Source organism: Triturus cristatus, chromosome 6, assembly GCF_964204655.1.
Source record: "Triturus cristatus chromosome 6, aTriCri1.1, whole genome shotgun sequence".
Lineage (NCBI taxonomy): Eukaryota > Metazoa > Chordata > Amphibia > Caudata > Salamandridae > Triturus > Triturus cristatus.
Window position 1 is genome coordinate 884,819,616 of NC_140589.1, and position 19,841 is coordinate 884,839,456.

The 19,841-nt window shown below is 45.5% G+C and overlaps 18 non-coding genes across 18 annotated transcripts; 10 read left to right on the plus strand and 8 right to left on the minus strand.

Annotated features, from left to right (window-relative positions):
- Positions 1 to 606: 606 nt before the first annotated feature.
- On the plus strand, positions 607 to 713 carry LOC146820681 (U6 spliceosomal RNA). Its single transcript, XR_014965308.1, has one exon. It is a non-coding gene; the product is annotated as a U6 spliceosomal RNA (small nuclear RNA).
- Positions 714 to 2,578: 1,865 nt separating this feature from the next.
- LOC146820682 (U6 spliceosomal RNA) lies at positions 2,579 to 2,685 on the plus strand. The gene has a single exon (XR_014965430.1). It is a non-coding gene; the product is annotated as a U6 spliceosomal RNA (small nuclear RNA).
- Positions 2,686 to 3,684: 999 nt separating this feature from the next.
- On the minus strand, positions 3,685 to 3,757 carry TRNAR-ACG (transfer RNA arginine (anticodon ACG)). The gene has a single exon. It is a non-coding gene; the product is annotated as a tRNA-Arg (tRNA).
- A 776-nt stretch (positions 3,758 to 4,533) lies between these two features.
- LOC146820684 (U6 spliceosomal RNA) lies at positions 4,534 to 4,640 on the plus strand. Its single transcript, XR_014965309.1, has one exon. It is a non-coding gene; the product is annotated as a U6 spliceosomal RNA (small nuclear RNA).
- Positions 4,641 to 5,649: 1,009 nt separating this feature from the next.
- TRNAR-ACG (transfer RNA arginine (anticodon ACG)) lies at positions 5,650 to 5,722 on the minus strand. The gene has a single exon. It is a non-coding gene; the product is annotated as a tRNA-Arg (tRNA).
- A 780-nt stretch (positions 5,723 to 6,502) lies between these two features.
- LOC146820686 (U6 spliceosomal RNA) lies at positions 6,503 to 6,609 on the plus strand. The gene has a single exon (XR_014965310.1). It is a non-coding gene; the product is annotated as a U6 spliceosomal RNA (small nuclear RNA).
- Positions 6,610 to 7,618: 1,009 nt separating this feature from the next.
- TRNAR-ACG (transfer RNA arginine (anticodon ACG)) lies at positions 7,619 to 7,691 on the minus strand. The gene has a single exon. It is a non-coding gene; the product is annotated as a tRNA-Arg (tRNA).
- Positions 7,692 to 8,469: 778 nt separating this feature from the next.
- LOC146820688 (U6 spliceosomal RNA) lies at positions 8,470 to 8,576 on the plus strand. The gene has a single exon (XR_014965312.1). It is a non-coding gene; the product is annotated as a U6 spliceosomal RNA (small nuclear RNA).
- Positions 8,577 to 10,441: 1,865 nt separating this feature from the next.
- On the plus strand, positions 10,442 to 10,548 carry LOC146820689 (U6 spliceosomal RNA). Its single transcript, XR_014965431.1, has one exon. It is a non-coding gene; the product is annotated as a U6 spliceosomal RNA (small nuclear RNA).
- Positions 10,549 to 11,547: 999 nt separating this feature from the next.
- On the minus strand, positions 11,548 to 11,620 carry TRNAR-ACG (transfer RNA arginine (anticodon ACG)). The gene has a single exon. It is a non-coding gene; the product is annotated as a tRNA-Arg (tRNA).
- A 774-nt stretch (positions 11,621 to 12,394) lies between these two features.
- Positions 12,395 to 12,501, plus strand: LOC146820691 (U6 spliceosomal RNA). The gene has a single exon (XR_014965313.1). It is a non-coding gene; the product is annotated as a U6 spliceosomal RNA (small nuclear RNA).
- A 1,009-nt stretch (positions 12,502 to 13,510) lies between these two features.
- On the minus strand, positions 13,511 to 13,583 carry TRNAR-ACG (transfer RNA arginine (anticodon ACG)). The gene has a single exon. It is a non-coding gene; the product is annotated as a tRNA-Arg (tRNA).
- A 780-nt stretch (positions 13,584 to 14,363) lies between these two features.
- Positions 14,364 to 14,470, plus strand: LOC146820693 (U6 spliceosomal RNA). Its single transcript, XR_014965314.1, has one exon. It is a non-coding gene; the product is annotated as a U6 spliceosomal RNA (small nuclear RNA).
- A 1,009-nt stretch (positions 14,471 to 15,479) lies between these two features.
- Positions 15,480 to 15,552, minus strand: TRNAR-ACG (transfer RNA arginine (anticodon ACG)). The gene has a single exon. It is a non-coding gene; the product is annotated as a tRNA-Arg (tRNA).
- Positions 15,553 to 16,330: 778 nt separating this feature from the next.
- LOC146820695 (U6 spliceosomal RNA) lies at positions 16,331 to 16,437 on the plus strand. The gene has a single exon (XR_014965315.1). It is a non-coding gene; the product is annotated as a U6 spliceosomal RNA (small nuclear RNA).
- Positions 16,438 to 17,446: 1,009 nt separating this feature from the next.
- On the minus strand, positions 17,447 to 17,519 carry TRNAR-ACG (transfer RNA arginine (anticodon ACG)). The gene has a single exon. It is a non-coding gene; the product is annotated as a tRNA-Arg (tRNA).
- A 772-nt stretch (positions 17,520 to 18,291) lies between these two features.
- LOC146820697 (U6 spliceosomal RNA) lies at positions 18,292 to 18,398 on the plus strand. Its single transcript, XR_014965316.1, has one exon. It is a non-coding gene; the product is annotated as a U6 spliceosomal RNA (small nuclear RNA).
- Positions 18,399 to 19,407: 1,009 nt separating this feature from the next.
- TRNAR-ACG (transfer RNA arginine (anticodon ACG)) lies at positions 19,408 to 19,480 on the minus strand. The gene has a single exon. It is a non-coding gene; the product is annotated as a tRNA-Arg (tRNA).
- Positions 19,481 to 19,841: the final 361 nt, after the last annotated feature.

Consider the following 19,841-nt stretch of genomic DNA (forward strand, 5'->3'; position numbering starts at 1 on the left):
GGTGTTCCTAACTTATACAAAGGACTTTAGGAGGAGGAAGGACCTAAAAGTCAGGCGAAATGGTCCTAGATCCAAGGAAATGTTTTAGATCAGCCTCAGTTTCTTAAATAGTCTGCATTAACATCATCAGTTCCACGTCTGTGTGGAGCTGATCTTGAGGACTTCTTAATCAGCAGGCGGGTACAACAATAAAGTGTTTAATATTACAATACAGGTGAAAATTCAGACACCTTGTCATAGGCTCACCTTGTCCAGGGACCCAGGCATGCTGCCTTTCCACTCTCAGAGCCCTTCACCTAACCTACTGTGCAGCTGTTTCACCTCTAATATCACTGTTCCACAGGCAGCGTGATGTCACAATGTTCCTTGTCTGTAGCCTGAACCATGAGCCTTTGCAACCCTGGCATAATCTACATACTTCCAATTGGTGAAGTCTTGGACCACAAATGCAGTGAAGAATAATGGATTGTTACTCTTCATTCATTTTTGCCCATTGGCTCAGATTTGAATGCTTACAGGCCATCCGAGCATCTCTGCCAGGCCACCCTATGTCTAGAGACTGTAGATTTAGAGAGTTTATAAACATTGTAGGTTCATCAATAAAGTGTGCTCGCTTCGGCAGCACATATACTAAAATTGGAACGATACAGAGAAGATTAGCATGGCCCCTGCGCAAGGATGACACGCAAATTCGTGAAGCGTTCCATATTTTTACCAGCTTTCAGGAGAGAAATGTTCTATGTTTTCAAGACTAATTGAAATAATAAAGCAGGTTCCAGTGCTTTCCTCCTAATATGTATTTTTCAATTTTTCTCTCCTCAACATTTTTAATGTATTTACCTCGCAGTAAAGAAGGTGCACTCTATGTGTCCAGCTGCATTTAGCAAGGAAGCCTGCAGGACTTCTGGGACTTTTCTTTCTCTTCTTCAGCCTCCCTGTCATTATTCTTCACAACCCCCAAATCTATACTGCTGCCAGCGATGCGTTGCTTTGTGGGAAGCAAGACAAAGAGAAGGGGAGGGCCTATGCAAATGATGGCCTCAGGGCTGTCTGGGAGTCCCTTTTCAGCAGTACTGTTAAAATCCGCCTTGCAACCAGATTGGTCGGGTAAGCTGAAAAACACCAGGCATGATTGGGCACCGGGTCCTCTAGGCCCTTGGAGGACATATTGGGCCTGCATCCCTCAGTTTCTGAGGTCCAAGAAATGTTCACCCTCCACCCTAATAGAGAGGTCTTGGCCGATCGTGGCCGATCGGGGCAGAAGGGAGCAGGGCAAGATGCTCATGATCCTGCTCTAATAGTGAACTGCCTTCCTCTCTCCTTACCTGTGGTTATGCCTGGCTGCTTGGTTCCAGTTGTAGGCCTACATCCCACAGGCAATTTGCTTGTCTCTCTCACACATGTAAATGGGTCAGCACTCAAGTGCACACACCTGCCTGCACCCACAGATCCTCTCACACACACTTTTCTCAACAAGATTTTTTCCTAGTTTAGAGACTCAGAGACCCATGTTGAAATACAAAAGCAGCACACCACATGACGGCCTTCACATAGAATCCAGCAGCAAATGGGAAACTTTTAACTAGCCGTGGTCCTATTACTGCAGCCCTACCATGGAACGACTGCTGGATGAGTCGTGCTCGAGAATATTGAACCTACAACAAGTCTGAGGTAAATAAGAATTCCACAGGAATACCATAAACAGGGACCTATGACCCTTTCGAGCCAGATAGGAATCAAACCTACAATCGTCTGATCCGTAGTCAGACGCGTTATCCATTGCGCCACTGGCCCCATGTAGGTACACCCATACTTTTGTCCTTAAGAGGACCAGAAATTGTGTGTGTGTGTGTGTGTGTGTGTGTGTGTTTTAAAACACCATTCCATCAACCTTTTTAGCCATGTTTACTGCTCACAACCAGAAGACACAAGTAAACCCACCTGAGGGACCTCCTGAAATTCTGTTCTGTCAGGTGTTCCTAACTTATACAAAGGACTTTAGGAGGAGGAAGGACCTAAAAGTCAGGCGAAATGGTCCTAGATCCAAGGAAATGTTTTAGATCAGCCTCAGTTTCTTAAATAGTCTGCATTAACATCATCAGTTCCACGTCTGTGTGGAGCTGATCTTGAGGACTTCTTAATCAGCAGGCGGGTACAACAATAAAGTGTTTAATATTACAATACAGGCGAAAATTCAGACACCTTGTCATAGGCTCACCTTGTCCAGGGACCCAGGCATGCTGCCTTTCCACTCTCAGAGCCCTTCACCTAACCTACTGTGCAGCTGTTTCACCTCTAATATCACTGTTCCACAGGCAGCGTGATGTCACAATGTTCCTTGTCTGTAGCCTGAACCATGAGCCTTTGCAACCCTGGCATAATCTACATACTTCCAATTGGTGAAGTCTTGGACCACAAATGCAGTGAAGAATAATGGATTGTTACTCTTCATTCATTTTTGCCCATTGGCTCAGATTTGAATGCTTACAGGCCATCCGAGCATCTCTGCCAGGCCACCCTATGTCTAGAGACTGTAGATTTAGAGAGTTTATAAACATTGTAGGTTCATCACTGAAGTGTGCTCGCTTCGGCAGCACATATACTAAAATTGGAACGATACAGAGAAGATTAGCATGGCCCCTGCGCAAGGATGACACGCAAATTCGTGAAGCGTACCATATTTTTACCAGCTTTCAGGAGAGAAATGTTCTATGTTTTCAAGACTAATTGAAATAATAAAGCAGGTTCCAGTGCTTTCCTCCTAATATGTATTTTTCAATTTTTCTCTCCTCAACATTTTTAATGTATTTACCTCGCAGTAAAGAAGGTGTACTCTATGTGTCCAGCTGCATTTAGCAAGGAAGCCTGCAGGACTTCTGGGACTTTTCTTTCTCTTCTTCAGCCTCCCTGTCATTATTCTTCACAACCCCCAAATCTATACTGCTGCCAGCGATGCGTTGCTTTGTGGGAAGCAAGACAAAGAGAAGGGGAGGGCCTATGCAAATGATGGCCTCAGGGCTGTCTGGGAGTCCCTTTTCAGCAGTACTGTTAAAATCCGCCTTGCAACCAGATTGGTCTGGTAAGCTGAAAAATACCAGGCATGATTGGGCACCGGGTCCTCTAGGCCCTTGGAGGACATATTGGGCCTGCATCCCTCAGTTTCTGAGGTCCAAGAAATGTTCACCCTCCACCCTAATAGAGAGGTCTTGGCCGATCGGGGCAGAAGGGAGCAGGGCAAGATGCTCATGATCCTGCTCTAATAATGAACTGCCTTCCTCTCTCCTTACCTGTGGTTATGCCTGGCTGCTTGGTTCCAGTTGTAGGCCTACATCCCACAGGCAATTTGCTTGTCTCTCTCACACATGTAAATGGGTCAGCACTCAAGTGCGCACACCTGCCAGCACCCACAGATCCTCTCACACACACTTTTCTCAACAAGATTTTTTCCTAGTTTAGAGACTCAGAGACCCATGTTGAAATACAAAAGCAGCACACCACATGACGGCCTTCACATAGAATCCAGCAGCAAATGGGAAACTTTTAACCAGCCGTGGTCCTATTACTGCAGCCCTACCATGGAACGACTGCTGGATGAGTCGTGCTCAAGAATATTGAACCTACAACAAGTCTGAGGTAAATAAGAATTCCACAGGAATACCATAAAACAGGGACCTATGACCCTTTCGAGCCAGATAGGAGTCGAACCTACAATCTTCTGATCCGTAGTCAGACACGTTATCCATTGCGCCACTGGCCCCATGTAGGTACACCCATACTTTTGTCCTTAAGAGGACCAGAAATTGTGTGTGTGTGTGTGTGTGTGTTTTAAAACACCATTCCATCAACCTTTTTAGCCATGTTTACTGCTCACAACCAGAAGACACAAGTAAACCCACCTGAGGGACCTCCTGAAATTCTGTTCTGTCAGGTGTTCCTAACTTATACAAAGGACTTTAGGAGGAGGAAGGACCTAAAAGTCAGGCGAAATGGTCCTAGATCCAAGGAAATGTTTTAGATCAGCCTCAGTTTCTTAAATAGTCTGCATTAACATCATCAGTTCCACGTCTGTGTGGAGCTGATCTTGAGGACTTCTTAATCAGCAGGCGGGTACAACAATAAAGTGTTTAATATTACAATACAGGTGAAAATTCAGACACCTTGTCATAGGCTCACCTTGTCCAGGGACCCAGGCATGCTGCCTTTCCACTCTCAGAGCCCTTCACCTAACCTACTGTGCAGCTGTTTCACCTCTAATATCACTGTTCCACAGGCAGCGTGATGTCACAATGTTCCTTGTCTGTAGCCTGAACCATGAGCCTTTGCAACCCTGGCATAATCTACATACTTCCAATTGGTGAAGTCTTGGACCACAAATGCAGTGAAGAATAATGGATTGTTACTCTTCATTCATTTTTGCCCATTGGCTCAGATTTGAATGCTTACAGGCCATCCGAGCATCTCTGCCAGGCCACCCTATGTCTAGAGACTGTAGATTTAGAGAGTTTATAAACATTGTAGGTTCATCAATGAAGTGTGCTCGCTTCGGCAGCACATATACTAAAATTGGAACGATACAGAGAAGATTAGCATGGCCCCTGCGCAAGGATGACACGCAAATTCGTGAAGCGTTCCATATTTTTACCAGCTTTCAGGAGAGAAATGTTCTATGTTTTCAAGACTAATTGAAATAATAAAGCAGGTTCCAGTGCTTTCCTCCTAATATGTATTTTTCAATTTTTCTCTCCTCAACATTTTTAATGTATTTACCTCGCAGTAAAGAAGGTGCACTCTATGTGTCCAGCTGCATTTAGCAAGGAAGCCTGCAGGACTTCTGGGACTTTTCTTTCTCTTCTTCAGCCTCCCTGTCATTATTCTTCACAACCCCCAAATCTATACTGCTGCCAGCGATGCGTTGCTTTGTGGGAAGCAAGACAAAGAGAAGGGGAGGGCCTATGCAAATGATGGCCTCAGGGCTGTCTGGGAGTCCCTTTTCAGCAGTACTGTTAAAATCCGCCTTGCAACCAGATTGGTCGGGTAAGCTGAAAAACACCAGGCATGATTGGGCACCGGGTCCTCTAGGCCCTTGGAGGACATATTGGGCCTGCATCCCTCAGTTTCTGAGGTCCAAGAAATGTTCACCCTCCACCCTAATAGAGACGTCTTGGCCGATCGTGGCCGATCGGGGCAGAAGGGAGCAGGGCAAGATGCTCATGATCCTGCTCTAATAATGAACTGCCTTCCTCTCTCCTTACCTGTGGTTATGCCTGGCTGCTTGGTTCCAGTTGTAGGCCTACATCCCACAGGCAATTTGCTTGTCTCTCTCACACATGTAAATGGGTCAGCACTCAAGTGCACACACCTGCCTGCACCCAAAGATCCTCTCACACACACTTTTCTCAACAAGATTTTTTCCTAGTTTAGAGACTCAGAGACCCATGTTGAAATACAAAAGCAGCACACCACATGACGGCCTTCACATAGAATCCAGCAGCAAATGGGAAACTTTTAACCAGCCGTGGTCCTATTACTGCAGCCCTACCATGGAACGACTGCTGGATGAGTCGTGCTCAAGAATATTGAACCTACAACAAGTCTGAGGTAAATAAGAATTCCACAGGAATACCATAAAACAGGGACCTATGACCCTTTCGAGCCAGATAGGAGTCGAACCTACAATCTTCTGATCCGTAGTCAGACGCGTTATCCATTGCGCCACTGGCCCCATGTAGGTACACCCATACTTTTGTCCTTAAGAGGACCAGAAATTGTGTGTGTGTGTGTGTGTGTGTGTGTTTTAAAACACCATTCCATCAACCTTTTTAGCCATGTTTACTGCTCACAACCAGAAGACACAAGTAAACCCACCTGAGGGACCTCCGAAAATTCTGTTCTGTCAGGTGTTCCTAACTTATACAAAGGACTTTAGGAGGAGGAAGGACCTAAAAGTCAGGCGAAATGGTCCTAGATCCAAGGAAATGTTTTAGATCAGCCTCAGTTTCTTAAATAGTCTGCATTAACATCATCAGTTCCACGTCTGTGTGGAGCTGATCTTGAGGACTTCTTAATCAGCAGGCGGGTACAACAATAAAGTGTTTAATATTACAATACAGGCGAAAATTCAGACACCTTGTCATAGGCTCACCTTGTCCAGGGACCCAGGCATGCTGCCTTTCCACACTCAGAGCCCTTCACCTAACCTACTGTGCAGCTGTTTCACCTCTAATATCACTGTTCCACAGGCAGCTTGATGTCACAATGTTCCTTGTCTGTAGCCTGAACCATGAGCCTTTGCAACCCTGGCATAATCTACATACTTCCAATTGGTGAAGTCTTGGACCACAAATGCAGTGAAGAATAATGGATTGTTACTCTTCATTCATTTTTGCCCATTGGCTCAGATTTGAATGCTTACAGGCCATCCGAGCATCTCTGCCAGGCCACCCTATGTCTAGAGACTGTAGATTTAGAGAGTTTATAAACATTGTAGGTTCATCAATGAAGTGTGCTCGCTTCGGCAGCACATATACTAAAATTGGAACGATACAGAGAAGATTAGCATGGCCCCTGCGCAAGGATGACACGCAAATTCGTGAAGCGTTCCATATTTTTACCAGCTTTCAGGAGAGAAATGTTCTATGTTTTCAAGACTAATTGAAATAATAAAGCAGGTTCCAGTGCTTTCCTCCTAATATGTATTTTTCAATTTTTCTCTCCTCAACATTTTTAATGTATTTACCTCGCAGTAAAGAAGGTGCACTCTATGTGTCCAGCTGCATTTAGCAAGGAAGCCTGCAGGACTTCTGGGACTTTTCTTTCTCTTCTTCAGCCTCCCTGTCATTATTCTTCACAACCCCCAAATCTATACTGCTGCCAGCGATGCGTTGCTTTGTGGGAAGCAAGACAAAGAGAAGGGGAGGGCCTATGCAAATGATGGCCTCAGGGCTGTCTGGGAGTCCCTTTTCAGCAGTAATGTTAAAATCCGCCTTGCAACCAAATTGGTCGGGTAAGCTGAAAAACACAAGGCATGATTGGGCACCGGGTCCTCTAGGCCCTTGGAGGACATATTGGGCCTGCATCCCTCAGTTTCTGAGGTCCAAGAAATGTTCACCCTCCACCCTAATAGAGAGGTATTGGCCGATCGTGGCCGATCAGGGCAGAAGGGAGCAGGGCAAGATGCTCATGATCCTGCTCTAATAATGAACTGCCTTCCTCTCTCCTTACCTGTGGTTATGCCTGGCTGCTTGGTTCCAGTTGTAGGCCTACATCCCACAGGCAATTTGCTTGTCTCTCTCACACATGTAAATGGGTCAGCACTCAAGTGCACACACCTGCCTGCACCCACAGATCCTCTCACACACACTTTTCTCAACAAGATTTTTTCCTAGTTTAGAGACTCAGAGACCCATGTTGAAATACAAAAGCAGCACACTACATGACGGCCTTCACATAGAATCCAGCAGCAAATGGGAAACTTTTAACTAGCCGTGGTCCTATTACTGCAGCCCTACCATGGAACGACTGCTGGATGAGTCGTGCTCGAGAATATTGAACCTACAACAAGTCTGAGGTAAATAAGAATTCCACAGGAATACCATAAAACATGGACCTATGACCCTTTCGAGCCAGATAGGAATCAAACCTACAATCTTCTGATCCGTAGTCAGACGCGTTATCCATTGCGCCACTGGCCCCATGTAGGTACACCCATACTTTTGTCCTTAAGAGGACCAGAAATTGTGTGTGTGTGTGTGTGTGTGTGTTTTAAAACACCATTCCATCAACCTTTTTAGCCATGTTTACTGCTCACAACCAGAAGACACAAGTAAACCCACCTGAGGGACCTCCTGAAATTCTGTTCTGTCAGGTGTTCCTAACTTATACAAAGGACTTTAGGAGGAGGAAGGACCTAAAAGTCAGGCGAAATGGTCCTAGATCCAAGGAAATGTTTTAGATCAGCCTCAGTTTCTTAAATAGTCTGCATTAACATCATCAGTTCCACGTCTGTGTGGAGCTGATCTTGAGGACTTCTTAATCAGCAGGCGGGTACAACAATAAAGTGTTTAATATTACAATACAGGCGAAAATTCAGACACCTTGTCATAGGCTCACCTTGTCCAGGGACCCAGGCATGCTGCCTTTCCACTCTCAGAGCCCTTCACCTAACCTACTGTGCAGCTGTTTCACCTCTAATATCACTGTTCCACAGGCAGCGTGATGTCACAATGTTCCTTGTCTGTAGCCTGAACCATGAGCCTTTGCAACCCTGGCATAATCTACATACTTCCAATTGGTGAAGTCTTGGACCACAAATGCAGTGAAGAATAATGGATTGTTACTCTTCATTCATTTTTGCCCATTGGCTCAGATTTGAATGCTTACAGGCCATCCGAGCATCTCTGCCAGGCCACCCTATGTCTAGAGACTGTAGATTTAGAGAGTTTATAAACATTGTAGGTTCATCAATAAAGTGTGCTCGCTTCGGCAGCACATATACTAAAATTGGAACGATACAGAGAAGATTAGCATGGCCCCTGCGCAAGGATGACACGCAAATTCGTGAAGCGTTCCATATTTTTACCAGCTTTCAGGAGAGAAATGTTCTATGTTTTCAAGACTAATTGAAATAATAAAGCAGGTTCCAGTGCTTTCCTCCTAATATGTATTTTTCAATTTTTCTCTCCTCAACATTTTTAATGTATTTACCTCGCAGTAAAGAAGGTGCACTCTATGTGTCCAGCTGCATTTAGCAAGGAAGCCTGCAGGACTTCTGGGACTTTTCTTTTTCTTCTTCAGCCTCCCTGTCATTATTCTTCACAACCCCCAAATCTATACTGCTGCCAGCGATGCGTTGCTTTGTGGGAAGCAAGACAAAGAGAAGGGGAGGGCCTATGCAAATGATGGCCTCAGGGCTGTCTGGGAGTCCCTTTTCAGCAGTACTGTTAAAATCCGCCTTGCAACCAGATTGGTCGGGTAAGCTGAAAAACACCAGGCATGATTGGGCACCGGGTCCTCTAGGCCCTTGGAGGACATATTGGGCCTGCATCCCTCAGTTTCTGAGGTCCAAGAAATGTTCACCCTCCACCCTAATAGAGAGGTCTTGGCCGATCGTGGCCGATCGGGGCAGAAGGGAGCAGGGCAAGATGCTCATGATCCTGCTCTAATAGTGAACTGCCTTCCTCTCTCCTTACCTGTGGTTATGCCTGGCTGCTTGGTTCCAGTTGTAGGCCTACATCCCACAGGCAATTTGCTTGTCTCTCTCACACATGTAAATGGGTCAGCACTCAAGTGCACACACCTGCCTGCACCCACAGATCCTCTCACACACACTTTTCTCAACAAGATTTTTTCCTAGTTTAGAGACTCAGAGACCCATGTTGAAATACAAAAGCAGCACACCACATGACGGCCTTCACATAGAATCCAGCAGCAAATGGGAAACTTTTAACTAGCCGTGGTCCTATTACTGCAGCCCTACCATGGAACGACTGCTGGATGAGTCGTGCTCGAGAATATTGAACCTACAACAAGTCTGAGGTAAATAAGAATTCCACAGGAATACCATAAACAGGGACCTATGACCCTTTCGAGCCAGATAGGAATCAAACCTACAATCGTCTGATCCGTAGTCAGACGCGTTATCCATTGCGCCACTGGCCCCATGTAGGTACACCCATACTTTTGTCCTTAAGAGGACCAGAAATTGTGTGTGTGTGTGTGTGTGTGTGTGTGTGTTTTAAAACACCATTCCATCAACCTTTTTAGCCATGTTTACTGCTCACAACCAGAAGACACAAGTAAACCCACCTGAGGGACCTCCTGAAATTCTGTTCTGTCAGGTGTTCCTAACTTATACAAAGGACTTTAGGAGGAGGAAGGACCTAAAAGTCAGGCGAAATGGTCCTAGATCCAAGGAAATGTTTTAGATCAGCCTCAGTTTCTTAAATAGTCTGCATTAACATCATCAGTTCCACGTCTGTGTGGAGCTGATCTTGAGGACTTCTTAATCAGCAGGCGGGTACAACAATAAAGTGTTTAATATTACAATACAGGCGAAAATTCAGACACCTTGTCATAGGCTCACCTTGTCCAGGGACCCAGGCATGCTGCCTTTCCACTCTCAGAGCCCTTCACCTAACCTACTGTGCAGCTGTTTCACCTCTAATATCACTGTTCCACAGGCAGCGTGATGTCACAATGTTCCTTGTCTGTAGCCTGAACCATGAGCCTTTGCAACCCTGGCATAATCTACATACTTCCAATTGGTGAAGTCTTGGACCACAAATGCAGTGAAGAATAATGGATTGTTACTCTTCATTCATTTTTGCCCATTGGCTCAGATTTGAATGCTTACAGGCCATCCGAGCATCTCTGCCAGGCCACCCTATGTCTAGAGACTGTAGATTTAGAGAGTTTATAAACATTGTAGGTTCATCACTGAAGTGTGCTCGCTTCGGCAGCACATATACTAAAATTGGAACGATACAGAGAAGATTAGCATGGCCCCTGCGCAAGGATGACACGCAAATTCGTGAAGCGTACCATATTTTTACCAGCTTTCAGGAGAGAAATGTTCTATGTTTTCAAGACTAATTGAAATAATAAAGCAGGTTCCAGTGCTTTCCTCCTAATATGTATTTTTCAATTTTTCTCTCCTCAACATTTTTAATGTATTTACCTCGCAGTAAAGAAGGTGTACTCTATGTGTCCAGCTGCATTTAGCAAGGAAGCCTGCAGGACTTCTGGGACTTTTCTTTCTCTTCTTCAGCCTCCCTGTCATTATTCTTCACAACCCCCAAATCTATACTGCTGCCAGCGATGCGTTGCTTTGTGGGAAGCAAGACAAAGAGAAGGGGAGGGCCTATGCAAATGATGGCCTCAGGGCTGTCTGGGAGTCCCTTTTCAGCAGTACTGTTAAAATCCGCCTTGCAACCAGATTGGTCTGGTAAGCTGAAAAATACCAGGCATGATTGGGCACCGGGTCCTCTAGGCCCTTGGAGGACATATTGGGCCTGCATCCCTCAGTTTCTGAGGTCCAAGAAATGTTCACCCTCCACCCTAATAGAGAGGTCTTGGCCGATCGGGGCAGAAGGGAGCAGGGCAAGATGCTCATGATCCTGCTCTAATAATGAACTGCCTTCCTCTCTCCTTACCTGTGGTTATGCCTGGCTGCTTGGTTCCAGTTGTAGGCCTACATCCCACAGGCAATTTGCTTGTCTCTCTCACACATGTAAATGGGTCAGCACTCAAGTGCGCACACCTGCCAGCACCCACAGATCCTCTCACACACACTTTTCTCAACAAGATTTTTTCCTAGTTTAGAGACTCAGAGACCCATGTTGAAATACAAAAGCAGCACACCACATGACGGCCTTCACATAGAATCCAGCAGCAAATGGGAAACTTTTAACCAGCCGTGGTCCTATTACTGCAGCCCTACCATGGAACGACTGCTGGATGAGTCGTGCTCAAGAATATTGAACCTACAACAAGTCTGAGGTAAATAAGAATTCCACAGGAATACCATAAAACAGGGACCTATGACCCTTTCGAGCCAGATAGGAGTCGAACCTACAATCTTCTGATCCGTAGTCAGACACGTTATCCATTGCGCCACTGGCCCCATGTAGGTACACCCATACTTTTGTCCTTAAGAGGACCAGAAATTGTGTGTGTGTGTGTGTGTGTTTTAAAACACCATTCCATCAACCTTTTTAGCCATGTTTACTGCTCACAACCAGAAGACACAAGTAAACCCACCTGAGGGACCTCCTGAAATTCTGTTCTGTCAGGTGTTCCTAACTTATACAAAGGACTTTAGGAGGAGGAAGGACCTAAAAGTCAGGCGAAATGGTCCTAGATCCAAGGAAATGTTTTAGATCAGCCTCAGTTTCTTAAATAGTCTGCATTAACATCATCAGTTCCACGTCTGTGTGGAGCTGATCTTGAGGACTTCTTAATCAGCAGGCGGGTACAACAATAAAGTGTTTAATATTACAATACAGGTGAAAATTCAGACACCTTGTCATAGGCTCACCTTGTTCAGGGACCCAGGCATGCTGCCTTTCCACTCTCAGAGCCCTTCACCTAACCTACTGTGCAGCTGTTTCACCTCTAATATCACTGTTCCACAGGCAGCGTGATGTCACAATGTTCCTTGTCTGTAGCCTGAACCATGAGCCTTTGCAACCCTGGCATAATCTACATACTTCCAATTGGTGAAGTCTTGGACCACAAATGCAGTGAAGAATAATGGATTGTTACTCTTCATTCATTTTTGCCCATTGGCTCAGATTTGAATGCTTACAGGCCATCCGAGCATCTCTGCCAGGCCACCCTATGTCTAGAGACTGTAGATTTAGAGAGTTTATAAACATTGTAGGTTCATCAATGAAGTGTGCTCGCTTCGGCAGCACATATACTAAAATTGGAACGATACAGAGAAGATTAGCATGGCCCCTGCGCAAGGATGACACGCAAATTCGTGAAGCGTTCCATATTTTTACCAGCTTTCAGGAGAGAAATGTTCTATGTTTTCAAGACTAATTGAAATAATAAAGCAGGTTCCAGTGCTTTCCTCCTAATATGTATTTTTCAATTTTTCTCTCCTCAACATTTTTAATGTATTTACCTCGCAGTAAAGAAGGTGCACTCTATGTGTCCAGCTGCATTTAGCAAGGAAGCCTGCAGGACTTCTGGGACTTTTCTTTCTCTTCTTCAGCCTCCCTGTCATTATTCTTCACAACCCCCAAATCTATACTGCTGCCAGCGATGCGTTGCTTTGTGGGAAGCAAGACAAAGAGAAGGGGAGGGCCTATGCAAATGATGGCCTCAGGGCTGTCTGGGAGTCCCTTTTCAGCAGTACTGTTAAAATCCGCCTTGCAACCAGATTGGTCGGGTAAGCTGAAAAACACCAGGCATGATTGGGCACCGGGTCCTCTAGGCCCTTGGAGGACATATTGGGCCTGCATCCCTCAGTTTCTGAGGTCCAAGAAATGTTCACCCTCCACCCTAATAGAGACGTCTTGGCCGATCGTGGCCGATCGGGGCAGAAGGGAGCAGGGCAAGATGCTCATGATCCTGCTCTAATAATGAACTGCCTTCCTCTCTCCTTACCTGTGGTTATGCCTGGCTGCTTGGTTCCAGTTGTAGGCCTACATCCCACAGGCAATTTGCTTGTCTCTCTCACACATGTAAATGGGTCAGCACTCAAGTGCACACACCTGCCTGCACCCAAAGATCCTCTCACACACACTTTTCTCAACAAGATTTTTTCCTAGTTTAGAGACTCAGAGACCCATGTTGAAATACAAAAGCAGCACACCACATGACGGCCTTCACATAGAATCCAGCAGCAAATGGGAAACTTTTAACCAGCCGTGGTCCTATTACTGCAGCCCTACCATGGAACGACTGCTGGATGAGTCGTGCTCAAGAATATTGAACCTACAACAAGTCTGAGGTAAATAAGAATTCCACAGGAATACCATAAAACAGGGACCTATGACCCTTTCGAGCCAGATAGGAGTCGAACCTACAATCTTCTGATCCGTAGTCAGACGCGTTATCCATTGCGCCACTGGCCCCATGTAGGTACACCCATACTTTTGTCCTTAAGAGGACCAGAAATTGTGTGTGTGTGTGTGTGTGTGTGTGTTTTAAAACACCATTCCATCAACCTTTTTAGCCATGTTTACTGCTCACAACCAGAAGACACAAGTAAACCCACCTGAGGGACCTCCTGAAATTCTGTTCTGTCAGGTGTTCCTAACTTATACAAAGGACTTTAGGAGGAGGAAGGACCTAAAAGTCAGGCGAAATGGTCCTAGATCCAAGGAAATGTTTTAGATCAGCCTCAGTTTCTTAAATAGTCTGCATTAACATCATCAGTTCCACGTCTGTGTGGAGCTGATCTTGAGGACTTCTTAATCAGCAGGCGGGTACAACAATAAAGTGTTTAATATTACAATACAGGCGAAAATTCAGACACCTTGTCATAGGCTCACCTTGTCCAGGGACCCAGGCATGCTGCCTTTCCACACTCAGAGCCCTTCACCTAACCTACTGTGCAGCTGTTTCACCTCTAATATCACTGTTCCACAGGCAGCTTGATGTCACAATGTTCCTTGTCTGTAGCCTGAACCATGAGCCTTTGCAACCCTGGCATAATCTACATACTTCCAATTGGTGAAGTCTTGGACCACAAATGCAGTGAAGAATAATGGATTGTTACTCTTCATTCATTTTTGCCCATTGGCTCAGATTTGAATGCTTACAGGCCATCCGAGCATCTCTGCCAGGCCACCCTATGTCTAGAGACTGTAGATTTAGAGAGTTTATAAACATTGTAGGTTCATCAATGAAGTGTGCTCGCTTCGGCAGCACATATACTAAAATTGGAACGATACAGAGAAGATTAGCATGGCCCCTGCGCAAGGATGACACGCAAATTCGTGAAGCGTTCCATATTTTTACCAGCTTTCAGGAGAGAAATGTTCTATGTTTTCAAGACTAATTGAAATAATAAAGCAGGTTCCAGTGCTTTCCTCCTAATATGTATTTTTCAATTTTTCTCTCCTCAACATTTTTAATGTATTTACCTCGCAGTAAAGAAGGTGCACTCTATGTGTCCAGCTGCATTTAGCAAGGAAGCCTGCAGGACTTCTGGGACTTTTCTTTCTCTTCTTCAGCCTCCCTGTCATTATTCTTCACAACCCCCAAATCTATACTGCTGCCAGCGATGCGTTGCTTTGTGGGAAGCAAGACAAAGAGAAGGGGAGGGCCTATGCAAATGATGGCCTCAGGGCTGTCTGGGAGTCCCTTTTCAGCAGTAATGTTAAAATCCGCCTTGCAACCAAATTGGTCGGGTAAGCTGAAAAACACAAGGCATGATTGGGCACCGGGTCCTCTAGGCCCTTGGAGGACATATTGGGCCTGCATCCCTCAGTTTCTGAGGTCCAAGAAATGTTCACCCTCCACCCTAATAGAGAGGTATTGGCCGATCGTGGCCGATCAGGGCAGAAGGGAGCAGGGCAAGATGCTCATGATCCTGCTCTAATAATGAACTGCCTTCCTCTCTCCTTACCTGTGGTTATGCCTGGCTGCTTGGTTCCAGTTGTAGGCCTACATCCCACAGGCAATTTGCTTGTCTCTCTCACACATGTAAATGGGTCAGCACTCAAGTGCACACACCTGCCTGCACCCACAGATCCTCTCACACACACTTTTCTCAACAAGATTTTTTCCTAGTTTAGAGACTCAGAGACCCATGTTGAAATACAAAAGCAGCACACTACATGACGGCCTTCACATAGAATCCAGCAGCAAATGGGAAACTTTTAACTAGCCGTGGTCCTATTACTGCAGCCCTACCATGGAACGACTGCTGGATGAGTCGTGCTCGAGAATATTGAACCTACAACAAGTCTGAGGTAAATAAGAATTCCACAGGAATACCATAAAACATGGACCTATGACCCTTTCGAGCCAGATAGGAATCAAACCTACAATCTTCTGATCCGTAGTCAGACGCGTTATCCATTGCGCCACTGGCCCCATGTAGGTACACCCATACTTTTGTCCTTAAGAGGACCAGAAATTGTGTGTGTGTGTGTGTGTGTGTGTTTTAAAACACCATTCCATCAACCTTTTTAGCCATGTTTACTGCTCACAACCAGAAGACACAAGTAAACCCACCTGAGGGACCTCCTGAAATTCTGTTCTGTCAGGTGTTCCTAACTTATACAAAGGACTTTAGGAGGAGGAAGGACCTAAAAGTCAGGCGAAATGGTCCTAGATCCAAGGAAATGTTTTAGATCAGCCTCAGTTTCTTAAATAGTCTGCATTAACATCATCAGTTCCACGTCTGTGTGGAGCTGATCTTGAGGACTTCTTAATCAGCAGGCGGGTACAACAATAAAGTGTTTAATATTACAATACAGGCGAAAATTCAGACACCTTGTCATAGGCTCACCTTGTCCAGGGACCCAGGCATGCTGCCTTTCCACTCTCAGAGCCCTTCACCTAACCTACTGTGCAGCTGTTTCACCTCTAATATCACTGTTCCACAGGCAGCGTGATGTCACAATGTTCCTTGTCTGTAGCCTGAACCATGAGCCTTTGCAACCCTGGCATAATCTACATACTTCCAATTGGTGAAGTCTTGGACCACAAATGCAGTGAAGAATAATGGATTGTTACTCTTCATTCATTTTTGCCCATTGGCTCAGATTTGAATGCTTACAGGCCATCCGAGCATCTCTGCCAGGCCACCCTATGTCTAGAGACTGTAGATTTAGAGAGTTTATAAACATTGTAGGTTCATCAATAAAGTGTGCTCGCTTCGGCAGCACATATACTAAAATTGGAACGATACAGAGAAGATTAGCATGGCCCCTGCGCAAGGATGACACGCAAATTCGTGAAGCGTTCCATATTTTTACCAGCTTTCAGGAGAGAAATGTTCTATGTTTTCAAGACTAATTGAAATAATAAAGCAGGTTCCAGTGCTTTCCTCCTAATATGTATTTTTCAATTTTTCTCTCCTCAACATTTTTAATGTATTTACCTCGCAGTAAAGAAGGTGCACTCTATGTGTCCAGCTGCATTTAGCAAGGAAGCCTGCAGGACTTCTGGGACTTTTCTTTCTCTTCTTCAGCCTCCCTGTCATTATTCTTCACAACCCCCAAATCTATACTGCTGCCAGCGATGCGTTGCTTTGTGGGAAGCAAGACAAAGAGAAGGGGAGGGCCTATGCAAATGATGGCCTCAGGGCTGTCTGGGAGTCCCTTTTCAGCAGTACTGTTAAAATCCGCCTTGCAACCAGATTGGTCAGGTAAGCTGAAAAACACCAGGCATGATTGGGCACCGGGTCCTCTAGGCCCTTGGAGGACATATTGGGCCTGCATCCCTCAGTTTCTGAGGTCCAAGAAATGTTCACCCTCCACCCTAATAGAGAGGTCTTGGCCGATCGTGGCCGATCGGGGCAGAAGGGAGCAGGGCAAGATGCTCATGATCCTGCTCTAATAATGAACTGCCTTCCTCCCTCCTTACCTGTGGTTATGCCTGGCTGCTTGGTTCCAGTTGTAGGCCTACATCCCACAGGCAATTTGCTTGTCTCTCTCACACATGTAAATGGGTCAGCACTCAAGTGCACACACCTGCCTGCACCCACAGATCCTCTCACACACACTTTTCTCAACAAGATTTTTTCCTAGTTTAGAGACTCAGAGACCCATGTTGAAATACAAAAGCAGCACACCACATGACGGCCTTCACATAGAATCCAGCAGCAAATGGGAAACTTTTAACTAGCCGTGGTCCTATTACTGCAGCCCTACCATGGAACGACTGCTGGATGAGTCGTGCTCGAGAATATTGAACCTACAACAAGTCTGAGGTAAATAAGAATTCCACAGGAATACCATAAAACAGGGACCTATGACCCTTTCGAGCCAGATAGGAATCGAACCTACAATCTTCTGATCCGTAGTCAGACGCGTTATCCATTGCGCCACTGGCCCCATGTAGGTACACCCATACTTTTGTCCTTAAGAGGACCAGAAATTGTGTGTGTGTGTGTGTGTTTTAAAACACCATTCCATCAACCTTTTTAGCCATGTTTACTGCTCACAACCAGAAGACACAAGTAAACCCACCTGAGGGACCTCCTGAAATTCTGTTCTGTCAGGTGTTCCTAACTTATACAAAGGACTTTAGGAGGAGGAAGGACCTAAAAGTCAGGCGAAATGGTCCTAGATCCAAGGAAATGTTTTAGATCAGCCTCAGTTTCTTAAATAGTCTGCATTAACATCATCAGTTCCACGTCTGTGTGGAGCTGATCTTGAGGACTTCTTAATCAGCAGGCGGGTACAACAATAAAGTGTTTAATATTACAATACAGGCGAAAATTCAGACACCTTGTCATAGGCTCACCTTGTCCAGGGACCCAGGCATGCTGCCTTTCCACTCTCAGAGCCCTTCACCTAACCTACTGTGCAGCTGTTTCACCTCTAATATCACTGTTCCACAGGCAGCGTGATGTCACAATGTTCCTTGTCTGTAGCCTGAACCATGAGCCTTTGCAACCCTGGCATAATCTACATACTTCCAATTGGTGAAGTCTTGGACCACAAATGCAGTGAAGAATAATGGATTGTTACTCTTCATTCATTTTTGCCCATTGGCTCAGATTTGAATGCTTACAGGCCATCCGAGCATCTCTGCCAGGCCACCCTATGTCTAGAGACTGTAGATTTAGAGAGTTTATAAACATTGTAGGTTCATCAATGAAGTGTGCTCGCTTCGGCAGCACATATACTAAAATTGGAACGATACAGAGAAGATTAGCATGGCCCCTGCGCAAGGATGACACGCAAATTCGTGAAGCGTTCCATATTTTTACCAGCTTTCAGGAGAGAAATGTTCTATGTTTTCAAGACTAATTGAAATAATAAAGCAGGTTCCAGTGCTTTCCTCCTAATATGTATTTTTCAATTTTTCTCTCCTCAACATTTTTAATGTATTTACCTCGCAGTAAAGAAGGTGCACTCTATGTGTCCAGCTGCATTTAGCAAGGAAGCCTGCAGGACTTCTGGGACTTTTCTTTCTCTTCTTCAGCCTCCCTGTCATTATTCTTCACAACCCCCAAATCTATACTGCTGCCAGCGATGCGTTGCTTTGTGGGAAGCAAGACAAAGAGAAGGGGAGGGCCTATGCAAATTATGGCCTCAGGGCTGTCTGGGAGTCCCTTTTCAGCAGTACTGTTAAAATCCGCCTTGCAACCAGATTGGTCGGGTAAGCTGAAAAACACCAGGCATGATTGGGCACCGGGTCCTCTAGGCCCTTGGAGGACATATTGGGCCTGCATCCCTCAGTTTCTGAGGTCCAAGAAATGTTCACCCTCCACCCTAATAGAGAGGTCTTGGCCGATCGTGGCCGATCGGGGCAGAAGGGAGCAGGGCAAGATGCTCATGATCCTGCTCTAATAATGAACTGCCTTCCTCTCTCCTTACCTGTGGTTATGCCTGGCTGCTTGGTTCCAGTTGTAGGCCTACATCCCACAGGCAATTTGCTTGTCTCTCTCACACATGTAAATGGGTCAGCACTCAAGTGCACACACCTGCCTGCACCCACAGATCCTCTCACACACACTTTTCTCAACAAGATTTTTTCCTAGTTTAGAGACTCAGAGACCCATGTTGAAATACAAAAGCAGCACACCACATGACGGCCTTCACATAGAATCCAGCAGCAAATGGGAAACTTTTAACCAGCCGTGGTCCTATTACTGCAGCCCTACCATGGAACGACTGCTGGATGAGTCGTGCTCAAGAATATTGAACCTACAACAAGTCTGAGGTAAATAAGAATTCCACAGGAATACCATAAAACAGGGACCTATGACCCTTTCGAGCCAGATAGGAGTCGAACCTACAATCTTCTGATCCGTAGTCAGACGCGTTATCCATTGCGCCACCGGCCCCATGTAGGTACACCCATACTTTTGTCCTTAAGAGGACCAGAAATTGTGTGTGTGTGTGTGTGTGTGTGTGTGTGTTTTAAAACACCATTCCATCAACCTTTTTAGCCATGTTTACTGCTCACAACCAGAAGACACAAGTAAACCCACCTGAGGGACCTCCTGAAATTCTGTTCTGTCAGGTGTTCCTAACTTATACAAAGGACTTTAGGAGGAGGAAGGACCTAAAAGTCAGGCGAAATGGTCCTAGATCCAAGGAAATGTTTTAGATCAGCCTCAGTTTCTTAAATAGTCTGCATTAACATCATCAGTTCCACGTCTGTGTGGAGCTGATCTTGCGGACTTCTTAATCAGCAGGCGGGTA